This window comes from Crocodylus siamensis, chromosome 5 (assembly GCF_052110815.1).
Source record: "Crocodylus siamensis isolate JL-2025a chromosome 5, ASM5211081v1, whole genome shotgun sequence".
NCBI classification, from domain to species: domain Eukaryota; kingdom Metazoa; phylum Chordata; order Crocodylia; family Crocodylidae; genus Crocodylus; species Crocodylus siamensis.
In genome coordinates this window covers 128,002,400-128,029,991 of record NC_143399.1, presented here as the reverse complement: position 1 = coordinate 128,029,991, position 27,592 = coordinate 128,002,400, and the positions used below count along the sequence as shown (strand labels likewise).

Here is a 27,592-nt window from a genome sequence, read left to right as displayed (position 1 = left end):
TGTGGGAACTGTCGGCGGTACATCTAACAGCAGTAACAAGGAGGATCTAAGGAAAGTACGAGCAGAGAATGGGCTGTGTGGGAGAAGATGTAGCACTAGTAACAAAAGTAGCTGAAATTATAGTTAGCGGCACTTCCTCTTCTTCTCTGTGGACTAAGAAGGAAACTCAGTGGGAGTTGCCCCTAATTCTCCCCCTCTGAACATCAGCTCAGCAGTTGTGCCACCTCTTTCTCCATTTATAAAAACCATTTCCTCCACAGGATTCAGCCAGGTTTTGCCAACGCTCCCAAGCACTCATATTGTGTTAAGTGAGTCATCTTGTGTAGCCTGCAGAACCTTAATGAATCCCGATTGGCTAGGGAGCTTAGCTTTCCTGCTGGTGGAACAGTGCACTTTAGCAGGTGAAAAGCTCTTTTAAAAATGTATATAGACAGGAAGAAACATGTGCAGAATACTAACTGCAAAGGAATAAAACAGCAGGCAGTGCTTCTCAGGTGCTAAGACCTCACATTAGAGGTATGGCTTTTAGGAACGTTCCATTTTACAGAGTCCCATTCAACCTTGAGGAAAGCACATCCTTCTGCCTTAAGAGGCATCCCCTCCCCACGAGTATCTGCTAGTTTCTGAGAGAAATCACCTCTTTACCCCATGAAAGGGTCCTCTATTTTCTGAAGCCCTCTTACTGTGATGTCTGATGCACATTCCTATTTGGACTTAGTTTTTCAGCCAAGGACAAAACTAGTGATTCTCAGTCAGGGGGCTGTGGCACCCTAGGGTGCCTTGAGACCTATTCAAGGGTGCCACACAATGTTAGCACTGCAAACAGGATTCACAGGATAAACCCAGAGATTTCAAATAGGAATCCACAGTATTAAATGCTTTCAGGCCTGTTGTTGCCTTTTTGAGTTCTTTGCAACAGAAGAATTGCTCTGCCATTTTTCTAGAGCAAAAAAATGAGTGAAAACTAAGAGCTGGCATTTTCCAAGGGGTACACTGAGCCTCCTGAGGGGTGGCTTGAGCCTAAAAAGTTTCATAACCACTGATCAAGTCGGTAGCTTTGGCTGCACATCTGTACAAAGGAGTCCAGAGGAAAAGATCTCCCGATGCATGACTTTCTGTGCTGGTCCACCCGTTTCCGCACACCCATTTCCCTCCACTCATTTGTTCATTTGCAAACACAGCAAAGTCAACACAAGGTAAGCAAGAGGTGGCTAATAATTGCTCACTGGCCTCTGCCCTTAATAAATTCCTGTCACACAAGAGCACTGAAGAAGCAGAGGAAGAATAATGCTTCAGCTGTGTGCTTCTGAGTCTCAATGCCTCTAGGTCCAATCCTGATTTGGTACATTTTAACGCTACCCATTATTCAGAGCTGTGTTTAAAATCAGAAATTGGCCGTAATGCAATAGGCCTTCTAAAACTCCATTTGATTCTGTGCATTTTACAAAAGAGTAGGCCTGGGCAGGAAGGTTAAACAGTTTTCCCAATGGGGCAGTGGTGAGATATGACGAATTAGAAGAAATGATTGTGTCATACAGGGTGCTGCAGTTGTGGATAGCTAATTAGTGCAAAGAAATAGCCTACAAGTGTTGCAATTAAAAAAAAACCCTACAAAACACACAAATGTTATAAAGTTGTGGGCATCTTTGGAGAAGTTGTGCTGTTGTCTTGTACAGTGACTCTGAGGCCATGATGCTTGAAGAGCTGGTAAGTAGCATAGTGCTGGCTCCATCTCCTTGCTTCCAGTGGCTTCTGCTGTTCAGGTCTTTCATTCCCAAGACGTGTCTAAAGGCCTGTTAAAAGAGCAGCTGTAAATAAGGAGGAGGAACCAGGTTAGCTATTCTAACCATCAGCCCATTCTGTTAACTATCCTGTTCTAACTATTAGCCTGCTTTACTGCTTGCTATTGGGGAGAGAGAAAAGAAATGGAAGTAGCCAGCAACCCAGTTAAAAACAACAGCATATTTTTCTAACATTATTTTTCTTTATGAACAATTGCTCGGGTTGCCACAGGAAGGTTGTGCAGTTACAAGTGGGAGAGCAAGGAGTCTGTGTACTTGTAAAAAAGGAGATGATATGGTGCCACAGTGAAAAAGTTTGAATGCCCTTTGCCTTCTTTAGTGCCCTGCAGAATCGTTATACCTAAGCCATGCAGTATGACCTTTACAGTTTGTCATGATGCTTTGCATAGAGACATTGCCTGGTAGGTGTGGAGTAGCTGCTTGACACTTGCATATCCTTCCTTCCAACACCCAATAACTTGGCAAAACCTGCAGCTTTCCTTTCACTCCTCTGAGAAGCAGTAGCCCAAGCTGTACACCTGCTTGCATATCCTTCTTGATTGCAAAATATTCCCCAGATAAATACAATCCTAATGGCTGCCTCCCAGGATATATTAATTAGGGGAAACGTTTAAGGTTCTACACCACTGGAACTCTCCCTGACTTGTTCTTACGTCAAATTGAGCTGTCTTCCCACCAGAACTAAACAATTGCAGAGAAATCTTTCCTTCGGCATCCAGTCACTGAAATAGCCTAGAGCAGGAACTGGCAACGTTTTTTTGTGAGGGGACCAGAATGACTCAGTTCAGGTCAAACATAGGCAGGCATTAGGATCTAGTCCCTGCCTCCATTTCTCTTTGCTGCTCATCTGCAGTGTGGCATGGGAAAAGACGCCCTTGGCCAGAGCCAGTGCTGCCTGACTGCAGCACAGCATGGGCAGAGCTCCCTCTCCTTAGTAGACCCTGGCAGCTGACTTCATGGCCTCAGAGTCACTGTACAAGACAACAGCACAACTTATCCAAAGATGCCCACAACTTAGTGACCTTCTGACCCGTCAAGAGACTGCTGAGTCAATAAGACAGAGGTGGGAGACGTGTCCAAGCTCCCAGTCTTTTGCTTTAACCATGAGATAACAATTGCTTTGAAACCCAAGGAGATGTCCAGAACAGTGTAAGTGTTATACCTGAATGGAGTAGTAACATATTGAGACTTGGGTTATAAACTCTTTTAGGCAACAGGCTATTTCTTGTTTGGCATTTGTACAGTATCTCACACAATGAGTTCCCAGTCTTGCAAAGAGTAAAAAACCAAATGAACAAAACCCCCTAATACAGTATAAAAAATTCATATCAAATAGTAGCACTATGGTATACCATGTTCCGTGGTTTACATAAAAAAATATACAAGTCAGACTTAATTTAATCCACATCACATCTTCATTCAAAATATGAACTTGGGAATAAACAAGGAAAAAGTATTTACATTTATATACATTTTTATATATGCTTCTTTAAAAGGCCCAATCCTGCAATCTCTCCCATTGCTTGGTACTGTGAGGTAGTGTGGTCTGGCAGTGAGGCACTAGACCAATGTGGGCAAAGTCTGGCCCACAGACCGGATCGGACCCATGGCAGGCTTCATTTCCCAACAGCCCCTGCCTGTATCATTGCGGCTGGTTTCCATGGAGACCCAAGGAGCAGTGGCAGGAAGGGGTCAGGGCTTCCATGGAGATCAGCCCAAGCAACACTGGTGGTGTGCACGGCTGAGCAGGGAGCTGCTCTGGGGTCAGGGCCAGGATCTTGTGATGGTGACGGCGTAGGCCGGAGCTCAGGCAACGCTGTGATCTGCTGCCCACACACCCCGGGTAGGGATGTACAGGCAGTGGATTGTAGCTCTGTCTGAGCTTTGGACCATGCCTTTACCACTGCAAAATCCTGGCCCCAGTCCCAGAGCAGTTCCCGGCCCAGCTGTGCACCCTTCCGGCACTGCTTGGACTGGTCTCCATGGAAACCCTGGCCCCATGCTGTCCTGGCTCTGCTGCTCCTGGGGTCTCCATGGAAACCAGCCACAGTGACATGGGCAAAGGCTGCTGGGAAATGAAGTCCAGCTGCCACCCAGATCCACCATTTTGCCCACCTCTGCACTAGACAATTGGGCATTTAAGGGTTTTTTTCAAGGCACAGTTACAGACATAAGAGGTTGTGGGATATCTGTTGCTGGAAGGTTTTTAGAGCAAGTTAGAGAAATTCTTGTCTAGGATGGTTTAAATGGGGAGGATGTTGCGTTCAGCCAGGATTGGACTAGATGACCTTTGGACTAGATGCCTAGTCTTACTTTTCTATGATTCTGTGTTGGTGACTGAATAAGTTGCATCATCTCTGTGCCCCAGTTTCCTTCCTAGTTAAAGGAGCATGAATCCATGACCTACTGCTGGGAGAGCAGCCAGGAAACTTTTGCAAAGGATATTGGGTCTCTTATTAGTGGAAGTTGTTGATGCCTCCATTTGAGAGCAATTATACTGTGCACAGGTAGTGAGCAGTTACATGGGCTTCAAATAGTCTGCAGTTTCAAAAGAAGATCATGCAGCAAGAGAGATTGGTATGTGGTCTTGATGTTCTGCACACAGCACTGTACCTAGACTCCTGGCGGCTCTGGGTGAACTCTTAGTATCAAGTCCCCCTTCACCAAAGATAATGATACTAATAATTAGACAATGAAAAAAAACAACCCATTTTCAGGCCCCTTTCTGTCCAGGCCTGGGTGGCTGCCTGGTTCTCCAGCCCTGTCTGCACATCTATCTTTACAACCCACAGGGCCTGGGGCCTACAAGCTTCTATCAACACTTTCCTGTTGCCACTTTCCTGTACATCGGTTTCCACACCCCTCTCTCCACCAGGTTGGGTTTGATCCCCTTTCATGATTGGACGTGAATGGGATGGTCAGACCCTGATGTAATATTTTCAATAAAGTAATCTGAAAATATTAAAGTGACCTTCTCAGAACCTTGCAGATTCCACTGACGATTCTAACAAAACTCAGTGTATTACATTGCTTCCCAGATTGGGTGAATTAAACAGAGTGACTATATGCACTGTAAGGCTGGAAACTGTCAGAATAATCTTTCCATTAAATTGATGCCTTTTTAAAGATGGTCTGTTTTCTTTTAAGGGAAGATGGTATAACTGTGCAAGGGAAAGCAAATAATAATTTTTTTTCTCTTTGGTTTAATCTTCTTAGGGAAAGGGGTAATCCTCTGCTAATGTCCTCCATCAGAGCAAGCATATGTCTCAATCACATTTGTAGTTGAAGCAGAACAGCATTCAGCACTAAAATTATGCTAATAACAGTTTAGATTACCTCTTTTCTGACATTTATTCATATCAGGGATCCAGAGAATGAGACTTTCCACCATGTGCATTTGTGTGCTTAAACCCATATTATTTGTCTTTAGTATCTCTGTGAGCTTTGGCATGTAGCAGTCCAAGTCTTTGGCTCTAAAATTATTCTCTCAGAGCAAGACCATCTGAAACATGTATAAGTTCTTGATTCCCTCCCCACCCTAACTTTTCTAATAGGCATATACAGGTGTGAAGGGGCATTGGAAATGAGGCTTTACATTTAGGACATTTTTTTAAAAATGTGTAGCTAGACCAAGTGCAAACTATATGACAATCATACCATAACAAGAATTTTATGACATGACATATTTACACACATCATTGACAATATTAAAATAATATCAGGGAAGAGAAATATCTCTTCTACAGTATATTAAAAAACAGTGCCAGAAGAAACCTAATAAAATATAAGTTATAATCTATGGTCAACAATATTTCTTTCCATGTATGGTGAATACCAATTTTGAAACACAGAGCTTTGTAATGTATAAACTTTTCAAATTTAATTTGTATTGTGTCTAAAGTGAAAATTTTGCAGTAGCTGCCTGAATGTTTTCCTATCAAACAGAAATATGAATTATGCTGTGTGGATGTATATATAATATAGTATTTTATGAGTGATTGAGGTTAAGCCAATAAGATTGTCACTCATGTTTTGATACACTTTTTCTTGCTTTCCCTCTCAGCACTTTTTGATGGATTAGGTCTGCAGCTGATAAGCACAACCGAGTGGTAGCTGTAAGACTGATACTCGTATGAATTTCTCTACAGCGTCTCCTTAACAATGCAGAACAACAGGCATCACTCATTTGTAATTACCTTACGTTCTCAGGATGAAAGATCTCCTTCTGCATCAAGGTGCACAAAAATTGCTACAACTCATGTAATGTGGTTGCAAAGCTCACTTGTCATAATGCTTCATACTAGCCATTTTATTTTTAAAGATGGATGGATATCGAAATACATGACCTGACTGCTGTGTGCCACTCTGCACATCACAGAAAATCTCTAGGCATAACGCTGAGCTTTTCAGCTTTGTCTGGCTGCCCACACACCCACTGTGAGACCACACTGCAGAACCTTTTGATGTGAATCATAGGAAGGTTTAGAGTGGGTAGTATGATCTGCATTGTCTATGCATGTATACTTGATAATTAGGCACCCCCAGAACTATTGTGTTCAGAGGAGAATGTGAGGTCTAGCAAGGAGTAGCAGTTTATTAACATCTAATAACATTCATTTTCTGTTGAAGTCAAATACAGGATTAGCTGCATAAGATAGGCAGGATAAGCCTTGTTATATGTTATCTTTTGGACCCTCTAGTTTTTACAGAATCAAACCTCTGCTATCTTGTGTAGTAATTTGTTGTTTTATAAGTAGTCTCCTAGGTACTTTCAAATTTTTGTTTTTTAATTGTTTCAGCTTTGGGAAATGTTATTCTGCAAATGAACCCCCCCATAATGTTTACAATCATACTTTCAGAAATATTAACAAGTTATGTCTGAAAGCATGCAATAAACTTTGCTGTCAGAGCAGTTGAGCTGGGAAGCTGTTAAATATTTTCCATGATTAGGGGAAAAATGGTTCTTTCAGGTCCCAGATTATCAGGTATATAATTTTAAGCATGAGAGCAGTGTGACTGAAATCAACTACTGTATGTGCTTGAAGTGCTTTGCTTAATCAGGGCCATAAACCATTGACAGTCTCCTGGAATCCCAGTAATAGCTGGCAACGTGAAGGCTGGATAATTATGATGAACTAATTTGTCCACTTAAGTTTCTGGAATGTTGAATACTGGTGGGATTGAGGGATGATTTGTCACAGTGCTCAAGTGATTTAAGAGCATAAATGCCATTGACTAGGTGTATCTACACATGCTCTTTAATGTGCAGTAACCTATTTTACTGTGCAGTAGAGCATCACAGCAAAAGCTGTGCTAATATACGAATGAGCAGTAAAAATAGGCTACAGCGCATAAAGCATCACTAAATAAGCATGTGCTTTTGCTACTGCACATTAGGGCAGCCCAATGCACATTTAGTTAGTACCTCATATTAGATGTCCTAAAATTAATGTGCAATAGCAAAAGTGCATTAGTGAAGATGTAGACACACCCATTGATTGTTATTAGTTGTTGATGCTTTCGCTGCTAAGCCACTTAGATACTTCTGAAAATCTCATCCTCTATCGTGATCTTTATCAGGTGTTGTTTTATATGTGCATTCTGGGAATGGGAATATTATTCCTAGCTGAGAAAACAAGAATGGGCCCATTACTATTTTACAGCTTCATTCTGAAATTTCAGACACAGTCCTTTGTTCAAGGCTTTGGAGGAATGAGAGTAGAAGTGTTGCCCTGTGGGGCCAGGCCAACTCTCAGGATGTCAAAATTGCACTGTTAGATGGGAGGGCTTGACACAATTGCGCGGACACACACACACACAAATCAATTAGTCACATACACACACACTAGGCACATACATGCCCACCAGGCGTGTGCGCGCATGTGCGCGCGCGCACACACACACACACACACACACACACTACCAACTCAGGCACATACACATCCAAGATTACCAGTCTAAGCACATACACACTATACACACCAAAAATTAGACAAAAATCAGTCATCAATACCCACACACTCAGTACACATACATGGATCGCTAATTCGTATATCATGTACACAACGATATATATTTGCCTTCACACACATACCACCCACCTACACATATATACATCCTAACTTGGGTGGTACAGTGTGTATGTGTATGCTTAGGGTACTTGGGATACCTAGGGTGCTTGGTAACTATGGGATGGGGAGTCAAGGGTCAAAGATTTCCAGAAGGAGGGGAAGATGGATGAGGGAGGGGAAAATAAGAAAGTGAAAGTGCTAGGGCTGGGATTAGACCTGGCAGACTGGAGGGGACCTGTGTTTACTTGAGGTTAATGTGCCCTGGGGTTACTTGGGGTCACCTGGTTCCAGGGTGGAAGCAACGGAAAGAGCTCAGTGGCAAGGAGGAGACAGCCAGGAAACTGAGAGGCAGAAAGCTGGGAGATAGCTGAGAAATCAAGGAGGAGGATTGGGAGGTCAGTAAGACAGAAACCCAACTCAGGGCATAAGCCTCAGAAGAGTCCCGGCTCCGGTGCAAGACTTGCGGGTGTAAGCCTGATGCACCTCCATGAGCCTAAGGACCCTAGCAGTGACCCCAGGACCCCTGATGAGCTCCAGCCTGCTGGCAGGTAAGCAGGCATCTGTGGAGGGAGAAATCTAGTAAGCTGGGAGTGGGCAAAGTGGGCCGAGGAGGGTCACACCCTCCCACCGGCTCCTACTTTGCCGAGCCCCCCAGGGAGCCACGCGACTAGAGCCTTGTGAACAGGCCACGCAAACAGGCATGCTCCTGGGCCCAGTGCATGAGTTAGCATGGGAGTTCGTGCAGGAGGGGGAGTGGGAGGGCCCGCAGCCCTGTCTGCGAGTCCCCCAGAGTAGATAGTCCCAGCTGTAGCCAGCCCACCAGTGGCATGACACAGATGGGCACATGCTGTACCCCGAGGGTCCCCTTGGGGTCTGCAGCACCCCCCTCTGGCACCTCAGAGAAGGCCACCCAGACAGAGCCCATGGTTCCGGACTTCTCACAGACAGAGCCTTTAGCTCTCGGTTGCGGGGGCTGCCTGTCCCTTTTTCAGGCTCTGGGGCCCAGGAGCATGGCCACCTCCCCGTGTGGGGTCTGCTCCCTACTGGGGTCTCTGGCATGTGAGCTGGAGGAGCTCCAGGCCACAGTCCAGAGACTGCATGCCATCAGGGACTGTTAGCAGGAGATAGACTTCTACTGCCAGGCCCTTCTCCCCCAGGAGGCGGAGGGTAGACTATGGTCTCCCTCCAGGACAAGGGAGGACCTGGGGACCTCCCCTTCTGTTCTGCCACAAGGTTGGATCAAGGTAGTAAAGGGCCCCGCCTGCCACACCAAAGCCCCAGACCCACTGGAGCTTTGCAACAGGTATGAGCCTCTTGCAGCCCCAGCAGAGCCTGCTGAGTTGCCAGCTCCCGCAGGCAACACAGAGGACACTGTAGCTACCGTTCCCACTCTCCCCAAGACCAAACACAAAGTGTTTGTTATGGGAGACTCCATCCTGAGGGGGACTGAGGGGGCAATATGCCACCCCGACCCCTTAGCCCTGGAAGTTTGCTGCTTCCCTGAAGTCTACATCTGAGACATTGTGGAGAAGATCCCTAAAGTCCTCCAGTCCTCAGACCACTATTCCGTGCTCCTCATCCAAGTGGGTACCAATGACATGGCTTGGAGTGCTCCTAGCCAGGTCATGAGGTGCTACAGGGATTTGGGTGTGGGACTAAAGGGTCTGGAGGCACAGGTGGCGTTTTCTTTGATCCTTCCAGTCTCGGGCTATGGACTGAGAAGGAAAAGGAGGATCCAGGCAGTCAACCAAAGACTGCAGCACTTGTGTCATCGGGAAGGCTTTGGCTTCCATGACCACAGTCTGCTCTTTGGAGAGGCAGTGAGCTGTTGGGAAGGGACGGCCTCCACTTCTCTCTGTTGGGGAGGAGGCTTTTCTCAGCTCGACTGGCTGACCTGCTCCACCAGTCTTTAAACTAAGCCTGCTGGGGGATGGGGGGGGGGACTACTGCCGCTGCTGGCCCACTGAGTGGCCCTTGCAAAGCCATCAGGCCAAGGCCCCACCCAAGCTCTAGCCCTGGAACAAAATGTGGGCAAAGCAAGGGCCCCTAAGGGGACACGCCCTTGTCTATACACAAATGCCAGGTGCCTGGGGAATAAACAGGAGGAACTTGTCCTTCTGCTAAATGCAAATAACTACAATGTCATTGGGATAACAGAGACCTGGTGGGACTCCACCCATGACTGGACCACGGGTATAGGCAGCTATACCCTGTACAGGAGGGATTGAGTTTATAAAAGAGGCGGGGGCATAGCTCTCTATGTCAAGGAAAGCTACGCGTCCCTGCAAGCTGACATTGGCACCCACGGTGGAGGACTCGAGACCCGCTGGGTTAAAATCCATGGGGAACATGGCACAGGGGATACTACGGTGGGGGTCTACTACAGACCCCCTACCCAGAGTCAAGACCTTGACCAGGAGTTCACCAGGGAATTGGCTGAGGCTGCACGCTCCCAGTGTATGATTGTCATGGGAGATTTTAACTACCCAGACATTTTGTGGGAGGAGCGCTTGGCCAAATTTGAACAGTTGCAAAGCTCTCTCATATGTGTGGACAACCTCTATCTGATGCAGGAAATCTATGGGCTGATAAGAGGTAAAGCACTGCTCAGCCTCCTACTGGCAACCAGGGATGACCTAATCAGGAACCTAACAAACAGAAGGGAAGCTGGGTGACAGTGATCATGAAATGATCACCCTTACCATCTGCTGTAAAGCTGGCAAGTCAGTCAGTAATACAGAAGTCCTTGACTTCAGGAAAGCTGACTTTGACAAGCCAAGGAGACTTGCCAGAGAGGCCCTAAAAGGCCACAACCTAATGGAGAAGGGAGTTCAGGAGATTGGTCAAGGGAGTAATCCTGGATGCACAAGCAAAGTCCATCCTGTCTCTGAGGAAAGGCAGCAAAAGGGCACAGCAGCCCCCTTGGCTCTCCAGGGAACTGGTGGACCTCCTGCATCATAGAAGGACTGGCTGGAGGATGATGAGAGGCTCAGAGCAATGGGGCTGTTCAGCATGGAACAGCACAGGCTCAGGGGTGATCTGGTGGCTACCTATAAATTTATCAGGGGTGCTCATCAGGATCTGGGGGAACATTTGTTCACCAGAGCCCCCAAAGGGATGACAAGATCAAACAGTCACAAACTCCATTGTGATCAATTCAGGCTGGACATAAGAAAGAACTTCTCCACTGTCCAAGCCCCCAAGGTTTGGAACAGACTGCCACTGGAGGTGGTTCAAGCACCCACTTTGAATGCCTTCAAGACACATTTGGATGCTTATCTTGTTGGGATCCCATGATCCCTGCTGACTTCCTGCCCCTGGGGCAGGGGGCTGGACTCAATGATCCTCCAGGGTCCCTTCCAGCCCAAATGTCTATGAAATCTATGAAAATAATCATTTTGTTAAACAGACAGACAACACACTGCAAGGCCCCACTACATGGCCTCATGAAGCTACTGATTCCCACACACACACAAGCACTCACACAATGGTAGCAGGAGAGAAAAAGGCTTGGTGGGGGGATTGAAGTCAAAGTGTATAGGGACAGAGTCCAGGTCCTTTGCTTGGGGAAGAAAGGCGAGCGATAGCTACTTTTTATAGGGGCAGACCTTCTACGACCCTAGTGGCAGGGGCATGCCTAGGCAAGGGTCAGCCCTGGTGTATTGAGCATGTGCACTCCAGGCAAGGACATGCAGTTCCAGGGGTCTGTCTTGCAATAGCGGGTTGTCTGATCTCTGTAGGGTCTTTGTCTTTCAAATGCTGGGTACCTGGTTCCTGGGTGAGTCAATGTCCTGGCACTAGTCCAATTGTTGAGCTGATGGTCCAGTCGTTGAGTTGATTATTCAGTAGAGGCCTGCTACCATTGTATCTCAAGCACTTTCATTCATCCCGATTCATTCAAGAACCAATTTACATAGGAGGGGTAGGTATGAGTTACAGTTGCAACATATTGTATAGGGCAGGGGACACAAGATGGAGGTTTGACATATAAAATGGAAACTTGACATGACTTTACAGATGCAGGCCTAAACCATATAATATTAATATGAAACAATAAAAATCAATGCAAATATTATAGGAATACAATGTAAAAGAGTAAAAATCAATACAAACATAACAAAACACTACTTACAATATAAAAAGAGGCTTTTTATAATAATAGCATACAAGAACTTAGTACTATTTGTAATCACTTATAAGGGATAGAGAGGGCAGAGAGAAAGTCAGAAATGGTTGGGGAAGGGGAGGGAATGCATTTTAAAATAAAGAAAATACTGGGAATTTTGCTACAGAAGTACAGAGATCATTCAGTGTGCTGATTGCTCTGTTCAGTTTATTATATTTTTCCCACCATGCCAGCACACTGTCCACAAATAATTTCTTCAATATGTTCTCTGTCTCTCAGCAGCTAATTTAATTCTTCTAAGATCTGTTTTTCTAATGGGAAAATTTGAACAAAAGATGCATTTTCAGAGCTGATTTATGAGCTGTTGCTATCAGCTCAAACTGCTTAGGTATACAGCAGAAATTAGAGCTTTTGCACAGAGCTCAAGAGATCATTTCCCTGCAATATTTTATGTTAATACATGGTAACCATTATCATTATTCAGTGCCACTGTGAGACAGTTTAAGGCTCCAAATGAGAGGACTCACTGCTACATGAATGACTGGTGCCTCCCACAACTAGGGGGACACCATGGTGGCAAGTGGGGACCACCCACAGCTGTCTTCTGCACTATCGGTGGTGGCGAGCAGTGAGCAGGGACTGCCTGCAGCCACTGGTGGCCACGTCGGCAACTTACCACAGATGCTGGTGGTGGCTTCAGCAGCGGCCAGTCGCGGAGGGGACACGTTCCCCCCGCACACACGCACACGTTGCCTATGCTGTGCTAGATGCTTTATAAAAACCTAGTGAAAGCCACTGGCTCTGAAGAGTTTATAATTGAAGGCCAGAGGAAAGAGAGGGAACAGATTAAAGAAACAACTTTTTTTTCCACAGGGTATGACTACATGCAGTTACTGCTCTGACCACAGTGCAGTGTAGACATGCCTGAGCTTTGAAACAGGTAGCTAAGGTCCTGGTAGCATTCCCATGGAACTCAGTGGCAGTCATTACACATCTGGTTTAGATGACTGGAAACCAGTCTATACCCACAATAGAACAGAAATTCTGGGCACATAGACTGCTTTAAAATTGATGGATCCTGATTCAAGATAGACCTGGATCAATGTAGTATCAGACTTGCTCAATCTAGGTTAGACCAGTGAATTGAATTTCAGTACCAGGTTCACTCATGATTCAAGGCAAGTCACTGTCCACTGGCATCCCAGGAGCCATTGCAGCCCTCCCCACTTCAGGGAGCCATGGCTTTGCTGCTGCAGCCGCGCACCTACCCAGTCCCTCCTCCAAGCTCTCTAGCTGTCAGCCACAGGCAAGACAGAGGTGCAAGGGTGGAGTGAGGTTCACGAGCTGCTGGGGGAAGGTGGTGCCAGTGGCACATCCTGCATTTTGGGCCTGGGTTGGAAGGGCACAGAGTGTCCCTCCTCTGTCCCAGTTCCATCTGAGCCCCAGGACCATGTGCTCAAGTAGCTCCAGGAAGGGCTTGCAGGATTTTCCTCCCCGAGTTGCACTGAGTTAGGGCCTACCTGCAGCAGCTCATGAGCTCTGTCTTCCCCCTCCCCCACACCGGACAAAGCTCAGGGAGCCCCAAGTCACTGCAAATGGGACAAGCACTCCTCCCTCCACTGGCTGTCTGCAGGTGACATGGCATTGAGGGGAGGCATGTACCTGGCAGCCAATGAAGGAGGACACAGCCATTCAGCTGCGCTTAGCTGTCTTCAGCAATCTCTGGCACATTGGGAGGTGAGTGGGAGCACCCTGGGTTCAAGGAAGGCAGCCTTCAAGTGCAGGCTTCTGTGTGCCCTCCTCCACTGAAGGGCAAACGTAAGTTCCCTGCGCTCCCAATCCAATCTATGCAGCTATCAGGAGATTTGATCGATTCTCCCTTGGGCTTTTTGAATGTCTGTTCTTAGCTAGTTCAGTATGCGTTTATAAAGCCTGTCAAGAAGCAAGGTAAATACACGGGGTGGGTAGCTCACTTGAGCTTTCAGCTGCAGCAGCTAGTCAGACTTGAGCTGTCAAATTGAAAGCCAGCTTGGGTATGTATTTACTACACTTCACATACTGTACCTGTGGTGCAGACCTTCAAAGCACAGGTGAGAAGAGAAGAGAACCCAGACCTCCATACTCTGTCTGCAGCCCTAGCCACTGGCCCATGGCCCACTGCCTTCTCAATACATTTCTTTTCAACAGAAGTGATTCTTCTAACATATATCTTTGTGTGCACGCACACACTCACCCTATCTGCAGTTCTGGTATTATAGACTGTTCTGTTTCTGAATAGTGTAAGGATTATCACATGCCTTAAGAGTAACTGCAATACTTGAAGATCTATTGGGACATGCCAATTAAGGTTTTAAATGCTGTAACAGCTGTTGTCTATTTGTAAATGATTTCTCCTTGTTTTAGGATTTTCTGGCAGCATATACATATGCTTTGTTAATAAAAGTAGAAGTCCCCAAGGAACGCTGCATATTAAACTTTAATAATCGGAAAAGAGCTGAGGAGAAAATAATCAGTTACAGGTCCATTAATGGAACAAGTTGCAATTTCAGAACACCCTTAGGGACATCGCCCATTGAAGGGTAATGTGCTGCATCATTGTGCTCGTTGAAGGTATCCTGAACAGCCCTGATTGACCCATTTGTTACCTTTTCTCCTGGAAGGATCAATCCTCATTTGACCAAAACAAATTCAGGATGCAACACAGCTCAATTATTTTATTTCCCAATGTCTTAAAGGCTCCATAGTTTTCTCTGAAAGGCAGAAAGGGGATACCTTTACATTTTACTGTCACTCTAATTTAAGATTAACCCATTCACCATTTTGGTAAATTCCACTACAGCAGAAATGGCTGCTGGACCTGGAAAGCTATCTATCAGTGAAACAAGCAGAAACAAGGAAGAGGATTGTCTTTAGTAAAAAATACCTCTTTCTAGGGAACACAATGCTGGATTTTTAAATTCCAACTTACTGGTGATCCACATAAGCAAGTTTGTTTTAAAATGTTTGTTACCTCAGACCTGTTCAGTATTTTCAGGGTAGCTTGCTAATTTATTTTTTGTGTGCTGAGTTTAAGGAATGAAAAAGTACTGCATATTCTGTTATAAAGTGCGCTACAGCAAATGTGGGAAATTTTTGAAGGTAGAGCCACTGTATCAGCACTTGTTAACTTCGTTGCCATTATTTTCTGTCCTTGTTATCAAGACAAGCACTGTGGATGTTTTTAACAAGTGGTTAACACCTGTGTTACAGTTAGAGGATCCTCTGTTTAGACTTTGATTTAAAGAAGCTAATGATACCAGTGGGTTGCTGTATAAGGTGCTAACTGCATGGGGTATTCAGTTTTTCAGTCATTCCAAACTTAACTTAAACTTAAATAATAGTAGGTTCCCATTAGAGCATCCATTTCACTACAGCATTGTCTGTGTACTCCATCATCTTCATACCTACACGGGTTGCATACATTCGACACACAGTACAAGCTATCATAATGTCTCAGTCACAACCACCCAAAGATTAAAAATAGCCTAGGCTTGTACATGTGCCTTAATTTAATCCTAGCAGAGAAGCTGCACATTTGGGCCCTATGCACACGACAATGGGACCCCTATCTGTCTCTCCCCTTAGTGGGACACTTGCTGAGAGTTTCTCAACTCTCACAGTGAGGCAGAGACATTGAGACAGGATGCCATTTTCTCACAGTGAGAAGCAACAGGTTCTTTTCAATCCATTGGGAGAAACTGGGGCAGCAGCAGTGAATTTCTCCTTGATTTACTTTGAATGGCTCAGCTGAGGGATACTGGCCCCTTGCACCTCCTGTCTTATCACAAAAAATGTCTTTTAGAGAAGTGTTGTTAGTAGGACCTGCCTTGAACTATGCGCTGTGGAAGAATGTTCTCTTTTGTGAGACTTATCAATTCAGACTTTCTATAATCTCTTTTCTGGTCATGTGACAGTGATTAGCATTTGCAGAATTACAGAATTTCATCAGCCACTGACTGCAAGTGTTTCAGTCACACAGGCTAAGTATGGATACTTAAAAAGCTGGAGACTGAATCATTTCAGTCTTTGAAGGTTAGTCTAAACTGCACAGATTAAATTGAAACAGAAACAAACAGACATTTACCTCATTCAGGAAATGCAGCCACATACCTGCAGTGTCTCAGGCCAGAATCCAGGAGACACTAGAGCACACCTCTCTGGTTGTATATTTCCTTCTTCTTCCTGCTGTCCCCAAGGTCTCTGAGATTTGTAGTCCAGAATTAAAGCAGCAGGACTCTGCAGGGTTGCTTATCACTTCCACTTCCTGCTTTCAGGTGCCTCTGGGATTTGTAGTCCACAGTCACAGCCAGTGGTAAATTTGAACAGGGGAAAGGGTGTGTAACTCCCCTCCCTGGCCCCAGATGGGGTTTGCCTGGGGGAGACAGTCTCCACCCCCCACTGCAGACTGGGATGCATCTGTAGCTGGGCTTGCCCTTCATCTCCCCTGTCAGCCAGTCCTTACTTCCCCAGCTATGGAACAGAGGGGTAGAGCCAGCCCTACCCTCTGCAGCAGACAATATAGCACAGCTCAGGGATGGAAAGCATGCTGGGGGACTGTGATTTAAGTTGAACCAGGAAGGGGTCTGGGACAGAAGTTTCATAGGCTGGTTCAACCCAAATGAGTTAAGTGTGATACTACATTCAAGTATGTTTATCTTAAACCAGTTTCAGCCATGTTGAAACTGGTTTATGTACGCTAAACTTCTGTTCTGTTACAGGCTTAAACCAGTTTCTGATCACTTAAACTGATTTATGTGTAACTTCTGTCCCTAGCCACACTAACTGTCCAGCTCCTGCCAACAGAGGAAATTATGCCTGTGGAAGGCTTGCAGGATCAAGTCTGTTTAACTTTTACCTTTGAAACTATTAGGCAACAAAATGCACATTCAGTCTGTTTCCATTCTGATCTGCTTGAATATATCTATATGAGGGATTCAGATATTTTTGACAGATTAAAATAGATATGGGTTTGAGGTGAGAATACAGATATCAACATTTCTCAGACTTTGTGTTTTGTTTTGTTTTTATTGGAGCCATTCCTTTTTTGGTTTGAGCCTCTCCCCTGTCCTCTCTTGTACATGACATTTAATTACTTCCCTCAAAAACTACTTCTCTATTGAAGAACAATAGTTGTTCTTTATATTGAAAAGCAAGGGGGAAGATGATGAAGTAGTATTTCTTGGGCTCTTCCCCTTTTATAGTTGGAACAAAAACAAGTCAGCACAATAGACTAATTATGAACTAATTGTTTTATTTTTTGCTCTCCTCTTTTTTTTAAATTATGATTTATTCCTATACTGAAGAATAGGAGAAAATACAAACAATGAATTAATTAATTACTCTAAGCTCCTTGATCTTTTCCTTGTTATTTCCACCCCCTCCTCCAGATAGATGGATGAGGATAATCAAGGTAAATTTTAATTTCACTAGCCCCTCACTTTCTTCTGGTTCTTTGCTTCTCTTCCTATTCCAACTTTGAATATTCTCTATTTCTTACACCCTCTATTTCTTTCCTATTTGTGTTCCTCTGGGGAAAGAGCTAAGCAGAGGAAGAGCAGTGAAGTGTAGGCTTTCTTGTCGGTCACTCCCTTCTGTGCCATGATGGCCTGATGGGCAGTCTGACTCTGCAGTAGTGTAAAATTGCTCGTGCAGGCAGTGCCAGGAACCCATCCTATTGTTCTCCAGGGCTTTCAGCCTCTACAGGAATTGTGAGGAGCACCATTCTGCTTTGGTATGGGGTTCATCAAGAGTTTGGTGCCAAAAGCCTATCTTGAGAACTAATGGCCTACCCTTGTCTACTCTACTCCAGATTTAACCAGGGTTTCCTCTAAAATAAGGGCTAAATGAGAGCTAAAGTCATCACCGAAGAAGGAATCATTTACTAGCAGCAGCATCTTAATGCAGATAAATCCAATGCCTTATAGATATTCTAAAAAGGTAGTCTTCATCAGTATTATTTGTATTAATGGCAACACCTGGCAGTCCCAAGTGAGATTACAGGCACATTTTGTGCTAAATATCTTACTGTTCAAATAAACAAGACAGACATAGAATGGGAGATGGGAGAGACAGATATTTACTGAAGGCCACTGAGCAGGTTTGATAAATGGCCATTTGGACTGGAAGCCCACTGAAACTGAGAAAAGACTCCAGCATTTTGGACCAAGTCTTCTGCTTCATAGGTTTTTTTTATGCAGTAGTTTAACTAGGAACAAATATGGATGGTGATTGTTTATAATTCGTACCTGTTCATGGTTATGTTGAAATAAGCATTTTAAAAGTATTAAGTTGTCAAGTATGTTTAAAGGATGAAATTCAGGGCCTGCTAAAATCCATGTGAGTTTTACCATCAATTTCAGTGGAACCAGGATTTCACCTGGAATATTACTGCTAACAAACAAATATAAGCAAAATAACACTATTAATAAATCCTGCTCAGACATTGTTAAAGGACTAAATCCTGCAACCCCTACTCAGTATTTGCACTAATATTTTTCCCTAAGGATTTGGATCAACATAATTGTACAGTAGACTGAAAGGCTCTTGTTTTGATATATTTTCAGGCTCTTACGAAGTTGTTGAATTTATTGCATTCTTCTTCAGCTCTTTTACTTGTTTTAACCTTCTTCATCCCTTTCCTTTTCTCCTTGACCCCTGCAGGCCTGGCAGAAAATTTATGAGTGAGGATTTTTTTCTCTCTCTCTTCAGAGTACATACATATGCATATATTATCCTTAGTAAGAAATATTTGTATGCTTAACCCCAGTGCCATTACTAGCATCTGAATATTGTATAAACTCCAAGATTTGTCTCTTCAAAACATGGTTCTGTTATGTGCTGTGCAACAAGCAATTCATGCGCATATGTCATTTCAACATTAACTGATTAGGCTTCAGTCTGGTGGTAATTACAGGTTCAGTTCTGCAAGGTGCTGAGCTTGGCTTCAGTCACAGACAGGATAGTTTGCACTTTGAGGAAAGCAGTTATGATAAAAGTGAGGGACATTAAAGCTTCCTTCTGCTTGGAGCCAGCCTGGTGTACTAAAGAATAGAGATTGAAAGTAACCTTGTCTACTCTAGTAGTGCTTATTATAATTAAAATGCATCGGTGATGGGGTTTGTTAAATGTTAAACTAAGAATAGGTGACGTACATGGCAGGTGACCTCTAGATTTATTCAAAGTCTATACTGAAGAGATTTTTGTATATGAAGATTCCCTTTCCCTTCCTTCTGTGTATATACTTCCCTTATACCTCCCTAGGGAAATGTCTTATATTTCTCTGTCTACCTTGACTTCTACCACATGAATGATGAGTGACTTAGTAATAAATAAGCAAAAGAAAAGTTTGGAAAAGATGGTGATTATTACTCACATGAGTTATAACCTGACAAGGGATTGATTTTTTTTTTAAAGTGAACAAGAATCTGTCTAGACTGAAATTATTTAGCAGTTTTGTAAAGCATTACTTTATGTAGAACTAATTCAGACAACAACTAATGAAAATGTTTGGGATCTATGATACAAGAAAATTAAGCTCATTAATGCAGAAAGGAAGCTATTTCAGCTGCCTCTTGTCAAATTAAACATAAAGGTGATATTTTTCAGTTTTATGATCTGGACAAATTGGTAGATTTTTTTTAATGAAGAAGAACAAGCACAGCAATTTTCCTTCTTGAATCATTGGTCTTAATGTTTAAGTAAATAGCGATCCTAAAACTTCAGATGATTTTCTGTGAAATTAAGTAAATATTTGTTTCTAATGCTACAGCTGCATTAGACTTTAGAGTTTGTTGTGGTATTTTCAAGTTTTTCTGTATATAGCAGTGTTGAGAATAAACTCTTAGTCCCAGATCACAGTTTGCACCTCAGTTTACAGGACTATGCAGGATACCTGCAGAGAGTGAAAATATTTAACTGGAAGCAGCTGTGGCAGTTCCATTCAAATATATGTGAATTTGATTTTCATTGGGTTTGAAATCATTTGGGAAGCACCTCTATAAGTGAGAAAATAATTTGACCTGGTTAGGGCATCTGGTAGAGAAAACCATATTCACTTTTTAAGAACTGATATTATTTATGCATTTTTTAATTTAAAGAAGGACCACTTTAACATTTGGAACTAGCAAGCACTAGTGGTTGAAATTATGGGATCTTGTTACCCTGGTCTTCCTCCTCCTTCCCAGACTCTTTTCTTGTTTTTTGCATCATTTACCTATTGCAATGGTTTTTACAATGATGTGATTAGAGATGTGTGAGCAGGCAATAACAACAGAGAAGAGTCCACTCTACAAAATCATATTTTAAGTAGTGGGGAAAAAAAGAGACCATACATTTGTGTGGCTGCTAGCAATTTTTTTTGGTGTATTTCATAGGCTACAGGCAACATGATTATTACCTGAAGAGGAATAGCGCAGTATTCAGAACACTAGCTTAGGCCCTGAAAGACAAGGCGCCCTTCAGAAAATTCCAGCTTTTCCTTGTTTCTTGACCGTGGAAAAATAATAAAACAATTCTGTTCCAATGAACTCAGAAAGACCAAAACAGCTAATAAGATTTTTGACACACTGGATTAGCATTTAAAATCTCTGTGCTTACTTTGTGAATCCTGCATAGGTATTTACACAGCACTAATATTGTGGCATCCTTACAATCTCACAGTACTCCATGGTGGTGCAGTACCCAGGTCGAGAATCACTGTGCAAGATGCTGCACAAATCCATAGGAACTCTATAGGAATAGAACACAGGTGCCTTAACTCCTGACCTGATCCCATAACCCTGGAATACTTTGCAACTGCAAAAGATTTAAAATCAAAAGACAAAAGTTGCAAAAGTTTACCTATTGACTAAATGCTCCTGGAATACATATAGGTAAAACTATTTCATAAAATTGAAACAGTAAAAACAAAACAGAAAAAAATTAACTAAAATACAGGGCCATACTGCTTTTTTTTTCTTCTACTCCTTTATATTGACATTGCCTTGTTGTAATCATGCCACCTGTTTCCTTTTAGTTGAGTAATGATTGCATGTTTACAAAGGTGTTTCTTGAATCTATGCCAGTTTGGGAAGAACATGCTCTGATGCTTCCTATAAAAAGAAAAAGAAGAAACAAAAAACAAAATAACAGGGCAGAAGTATATAGACAATCTGTCCGTCAATATGCCCCAGATGCAGTGCCTATAAAATTGATTTAATATTCAGTAGCCATATTTTTTTCACAAGATGGGCTAATGAGAGAGGAAATTAGATAAGGAAAATGTCAAGGAGATCTGCAGTGGAAATTTAAATTGTGTTCCAAATTGTAAACAGTAACTTGAGAGGAATTAGGCACTTTCATTCTAGTGTGATTACTTCTGATATATGCAATGTTTCATATTTTTAAAAGGAAATAATATTACTGAGAAAATGTTTATCACAGTAGACAAAAGTACCTCAGTCAGCTTAGCAGAAGAGCTTGATTAGTGGCAATGTTTGTATCAGAAAAACTCACAGCCATAACAGATGTTACTTGTAACAAATATATTTTATCATCACACATTCTATCTAGTCGTCTACAATGAGTGTCCTTGAACACTGTACAATTTTAAACATTCTTCTGCTTCAATAGAATTCCATATTAGTGAGATGCAAATTCTACCATTTTGGAAGATATTGTTATTTCCTGAAATATTTGTAAGTGTAGCCATTGTAGAGTCCCTTATTATCCAGTGACATTTAAGCACTTTATTTCTGTGTACAGATCCTTTTGAAAATACATGATATTTGCAATTGTCTTTATTATTCCCAAGTCTTTGCCAAATAGTTTGGATGAACAATTTTCAGTCTGTTTTGGTTGTGTATTGGATAGCTGAACCATTCCATATTTGTAAGATAATATACCCAACAGAACATTGGGATTAATGCCCAGCTCTGCCACTAGTTTGACTGGCATTGGGAAAGATATTTCTCTTCTCTGCCTCAATTTCCCTATATGCAGAATAGGGATAACTGTACTGACCTTGACATATTTCCACTATATAAAAATTAGTTTCTTATTTTGTTTCATTGGTTGTGAGTTGAGTGGTTTTAGTTTGTCTTCCTGAATAGGTGACGAATGTTCTTAAAGTGGGAGAAGAATAAGGGCTGATGGCAAAATGCATAGTGTGATAGAGCACTTCAGGTGCCTGCCACTTTTAAGCTGCTAGCTCTCTGCCCTTACAGCCTGCAGGTAACCGCGTTCCCCAATTTAGGGTCACATGGCTGGCAAGGGACTGCCTGATTGGGAAAGAGGGCTCAGCTGCTGGCAATAAGAGCAGACCTGAGCAGAGGAGCCAGTAGTTTGTTGGCTGCAGCTGTAGAAAGAACATCACCTGGATAGAACTACTGCTCATAACATCTTGGAGGTAAGGGCAGGAGCTATGGGGATGGTAGGAGGCTCCTGGTTCTGGGGCATGGTGTAAAATTACCCTGCTGGCCTAAGGTAGTGTAGTGGGTCTGCCCTTGGTGGGATAGTCCCCAAGAAATGCCATGCCAGTTGCCTTCCCAGTGAAAGGCAAGTATGGAGTGCCTTATAGCCCTAGCCCCTACAACCTGGTGAGTAATCCAATTGTAGGGACAGGCATGGGGGCCAGGCACACCTAGGGAGAAGCACCTAAGCCCCATAGGGTGTGACCCTAGTGAGAGGGGCAGAAGAGTGGGCTCTGGTAAGAGAGGGCAGAAGACTTGGAGGGCCAGGCATGCCTAGGGAGAGGCACCTGAGACCTATGGGGTATAAGACCCCAGAGGCCCTAGTGAGAGGGGGCAGGAGAGTGGCCTTAGCAAACAGGCAGAAATATGTGCAGAGGCCCACACAGAGTAGGGTTTGCAGTGGTGGCTTGAAGATCTGTGCATGAGGGGTATAAAGTAGGTTCTGCAGGTCAACCTGAAGGGCTGCACCAGAGGTGTACAGAGTTGGGTTTCAGGGGCAACCTGAAGGACTGCACATGGGCCAGCCCTATGAGAATGTTAACCTAAGTAGGAGGCCCTAATGAGAGGGCATAAGTTGAAGCCCCAAGGGGCAGAAAGGCCAAGGTAAGTCTACGAATGCCTGAGGCTGCAGTTGGACCAGAGGCCAAGGCCCCAATATGTCATCAGATGTTGTAAGGCCCAGTTTGGGTCAGAAGGAGACCCCAGTAAATCATCAGATGTTGGGTAAGAGGTTAAGGACTTTATTTGGATGCCATCTGTGAGGCATGGGACATATTATAGGGAAGGCCAGAGCTGTATATTACACCCTAGGCGTCAGGGCATAAAACAGGTAACCTCCTGTATTTATACCTGAAGCAGACAAGGTCTTTAACTTTCAAGATTCTTTCGGAACAAACTTCAGTTCCTAGTAGTTCCACCATTCATCCTTATATTCAGGTAGTCCCTTCAGATTCCCCGAAGTATTAATTAGGCAGAAAGTAGGGCAGGGTGGCACCTTTAGACTAACTGATTTGGGGAGGCATGAGCTTTTGTAGGAAGCACCTTGCCTCATTGGATGCTATGATGGTCTGGCAAAAAGAGAGTTTTATGTAGAAGGGCAAGTAACAAAGGAAGAGGACATTATTAATGGAGGTAAAAAGATGGTTGATTAGATCAGTTGAGATGAACTGGGGACACTGGAGTAGCAAGTCCATAGTCCCTGTTAAGACTGTAGTTAAGACTCTGTGGAAGATTTCCAATCTATGGATGGCTACTACAGTCTATGGATGACTTCTTGTTCTGCAATTTCCTGTTCATGTTGGTTTTTAAGGTTCCTTTTTCTTGTTGTTTAAGGGGTCAGAGGTTACTGGTAATGCTGAAGTTTTTATCAGGAATTGTTTCAAGAATTGCACCAAAGTAATAAAACACAAACCCAGGATTATAGATTGATTTTTCTTTCTCTTGAAAAGAACTTGTAGAGTCTTTCACTGGGTTTTAGCTACTACACTGTAACCTCAGAGATAGCAAGGGGGTTCTGCTGATCAGATCAGTGGTCAGCCTCTAATGATAAAAATAATTTTCCAGCACTTTACAGGCTACTCATTCCAAGTGATCTTACTAGTACTGGGCAACTTGCTAAAGATGGGTCACATGTTTTGGATCACTTAATGCTATGATTTTTGATCATTTCCCAGGACAGACAACTGACACTCAACCAGAACTTTATGAAACTACTGAAAAGTCCTTTCTTCTCAGAAGTTCTACTTGATTTTTTTTTTTTCTATATAATTCTGGTCACTTTTGTGCTCCTGTAATTTAAGAACAGTCATTGTTTTCAGTTTCAAACAAGTAGAAAAGTAGAAGACTTCATTTTGCTCAGAATTAATGCTGAGAGAAGGCCATGAACACATGCTTGGTTTAACAGCATGTGTGCGAGTAGACAAGACTATTATTGTATACTTTTTGTAATTCTGCTCCAGATTCTTTTATATGCTGTTTTGGTGGTGCTTGTTAGTTCCAGATACCACACAGAACAGTAACTTCTACATGGATCCCTTTAGTTTCCTTACCACATAAAAGGATTTCTTGCAAGGAATGTTGGGTATAAGGAAATTTATGCTGTCCAGTATTTTTCTGCAGCTTTGAAAACTGAAGATCAAGTTTGGAGGCTACTTAAGTTAATGTTGTAAATACTTCATCTGAAATAATTTGAACAGAGCCAAAGGTGAAAGCAGTAAGATATTTGCAAGCTTGTTTGGCTTCAGATCACTTCTGATTTACAAGGATGAGCATGTTACTAAATTAACACATTTGTACTTGCCTGATATTTTAATTTAAATGTGTTCCAGTCCAGTTAACTGGAAGAGCTAAATAGATGCTTACCATTTAATAGATTTGATTGTTAGTTTTAAGTTGTTAGTAGAGCAGGATTTACTAACTGTTTTCCTATCCAGTGGATTTTTTTCTTTTTAAAATTTTCAAATATTCTACTCTTTATCAAATCAAAATCTTATGAAGTGTTTTACACACACATACATATGTGTACATAAGAGCACACAAGATAAGAGTGAGAGATTGACCATGTAGCCGAGGGGTGGGCTATTTTTATTTCAAGTGGAGGACGGCTTAACAAGTTTTGCTGAGCTGTTGGGGGCTGCATAGGTTAGCCCCACCACTTGGCAGTTGCCCTGGCCCCTGGTCGCCACATTGGGACCAGATGTTCTGACCCCTAACCCCTGGCCTTTATCACTCCAAGCCCCTCCCCTTGCTGCCCCCTCCCAATACTCCTTTTGGGGCGCGGGGTTGCAATCTTAGAATGAGAATAAAAACAAATCGTACATTAGAAGTCAAACACCTACTATAATATATTTAAATTTTATTACAAAATTATTTGTCTTGACTTGTGATTGTGTACTGCATAAAGGCGGTGGGGTGGGCTGTGCAGGGGTACGCTCTTTGCCCCCAGTGCAGTGCTGCCCACTTCTATCGCAGGGACTCCATGCTACGTACCTGCGGCTCTGCACTTGCCGCAGGGAAGTCCTGCACTGGACTTTGTGAGGAAGCAGGGGGAGAGGCTCCCATCACTCCCAGCAGAGTGCAGCAACCTGTGCAGCAGGGGAAGCAAGAAGCTCCAGTGCAGGGCTTCTCCCACTGTGACTGCTGGAGCTGCAGGTGTGTGGCACGGAGTCCTAGCAATAGGCAAAGCTCTCCTCCCTGCCCCCATGCAGCACTGGCTGGAGTCACACCTGCACTGAGATGCATCCCCAGCTGCAGCTGGGGATGCATGCCATGGGGGGAGCTTGTGCGGGGTCCCTAGACCCCCCCCCTCACATCCACACCCTGTTCAGCTGAGCTCCACACTCCTGCTGCCCCTCTGGACACGGGCTCTGTGCTGTACTCCCACTTCTGCCCAGCTGCAACTCCACCTCTCCACCAGCCCCGCCACATTGCTACCTGCTGCCCAGAGTGAGCAGGTTCCAGCTGTAGCAGAAGCCCCACCCAGCTGTTGCTGGTGGAGCAGGGCCCTTCCATCCAAGAGGGTGGGAGCAAGGCCCAATAAACTATATTGTGGGATTGTACATGTGGGCACCTTACTCCCACCCAAGTGAGCAGAAGGGCTGGGCAGGGTGTAATTCATTGTGGGGTGCTGTGGGCCAGATGAAAGCACCTGGTGGGCCAGATGCAGGCCATATTTTGCCCACACCTAATGTAACCCCATGTTTAGGTCATGTGCATCAGATGTGAAAGTCTCTTTGTCTCTCTTCTGCAATTTAGGATTGACCTCAGGGCTGCCCTCAATCCCAACCATGCTGCCTCTGTACTGAAGACCCTGGGCAGTCTAATCCAACAATCCAGTCTAATTCATCTGATGAGCTTCATGTACTGAGAATGAGCCTCCTAAATGCAACCCTATCTGTAGCTTATTCAGAACTCGCCTAAGACTCTTAGGTTGCAAGCACAGGAGGTTTGCCAGCAACCATCTCCTAATTCCCTACTCTTGACTTGGGGTGTTCTGGGCACTATTTCTTATCCCTACTGTCTATAATTATAGCTAGACAGAAAGAGAAACTGGTAGACTATTTACAGAGTCTTATAAGGGCTCTGACTGAGGAAGCAGAAGCATGACGTAGTGGTTACAAGGTAAAATGCAAAAAAAGGAGTGGTGGTTCACCCTTGGGCTAGCTGAGGGTGACCTCGGGGTTAACCCAAAGTATTATTGTACACATCCCATCTGCTTCTCACCAGAAATTCTGTGCTGTACCTGAAAAATTTTACCTCATAAAAGTATTTTTCTAGCCTGGTGTATTCCTATGAGAAATGTTGGTTTTAATTAACTGGAATTTTCTGTTGGAAAAACATATTCCTTAAACATTCCTGATTAGCTCTACTTTTACTTGGGCTTTGCTCTTTTTGTCTTCCAACTCTTCAGGTGCTGACAGAAGTGCCATTTGTCATGTGATTGGCTCCCTTGGGGCGCATCCAGATGAGCACGCATATGCCTCTTGCCCCACCTCAAATCCCTTTGAGGCAGAGCAAGAGGCACGTGCAGGAATGAAAAAATGTTCCCCGTGCTGCAAACTTGAATATTAGATCCCTGGATATCCAGGGGTCTAAAAAACCTGCTCCGCAGAAGAGCAGAGCAAAGCACGGTCCCAGACCATGCCTTGAGTGAGCAGGAGTCAGTCATCCAGAAGAGACACTCTGATTTCAGCCAGAGCATCTCTTTGGTGCTCCTGCTGCCCCCAGGAGTGCCCCTGGCACTGTCCAAGGTAAGTTGGGAATGGGGGTGGGTGGGTATGAGGGGTGGCAGGGAGTGTGGGGGGAATGTCTCCAGGACTGCGGGGGGTGAGTGGCCTGAGCAGCCTTGGAGGGACCTGGCCCAGACTGTTGCAGCTCACTAGTCCAGCTTTACACCGGAGCAGGTTGCGCAGCTCCGGGAGGTGTGCGCAGGAGCCATGCCTCTTGGAGCTGTGGGACCAAAGTCGGACTAGAGAGTCACATGGGGCTGGGCCAGGTCCTGGCCGTCCAGGCACAGTGGGGCAGAGGTGGGACGCGGCATGTGGTTGGCCCTGGGGCCCATCTACCGCCCAGGTGGTGACAGGACCCAGTGCAGTTGTGAGGACTGCA

General features: G+C 44.1%; 1 long non-coding RNA gene across 1 annotated transcript in view; it reads left to right on the top strand.

The window, feature by feature from the left end:
* The window catches only part of LOC149864556 (uncharacterized), a 148,000-nt gene that overhangs the window by 32,833 nt on the left and 87,575 nt on the right, over positions 1 to 27,592 (top strand). The gene's annotated exons all lie outside the window — the stretch shown is intronic.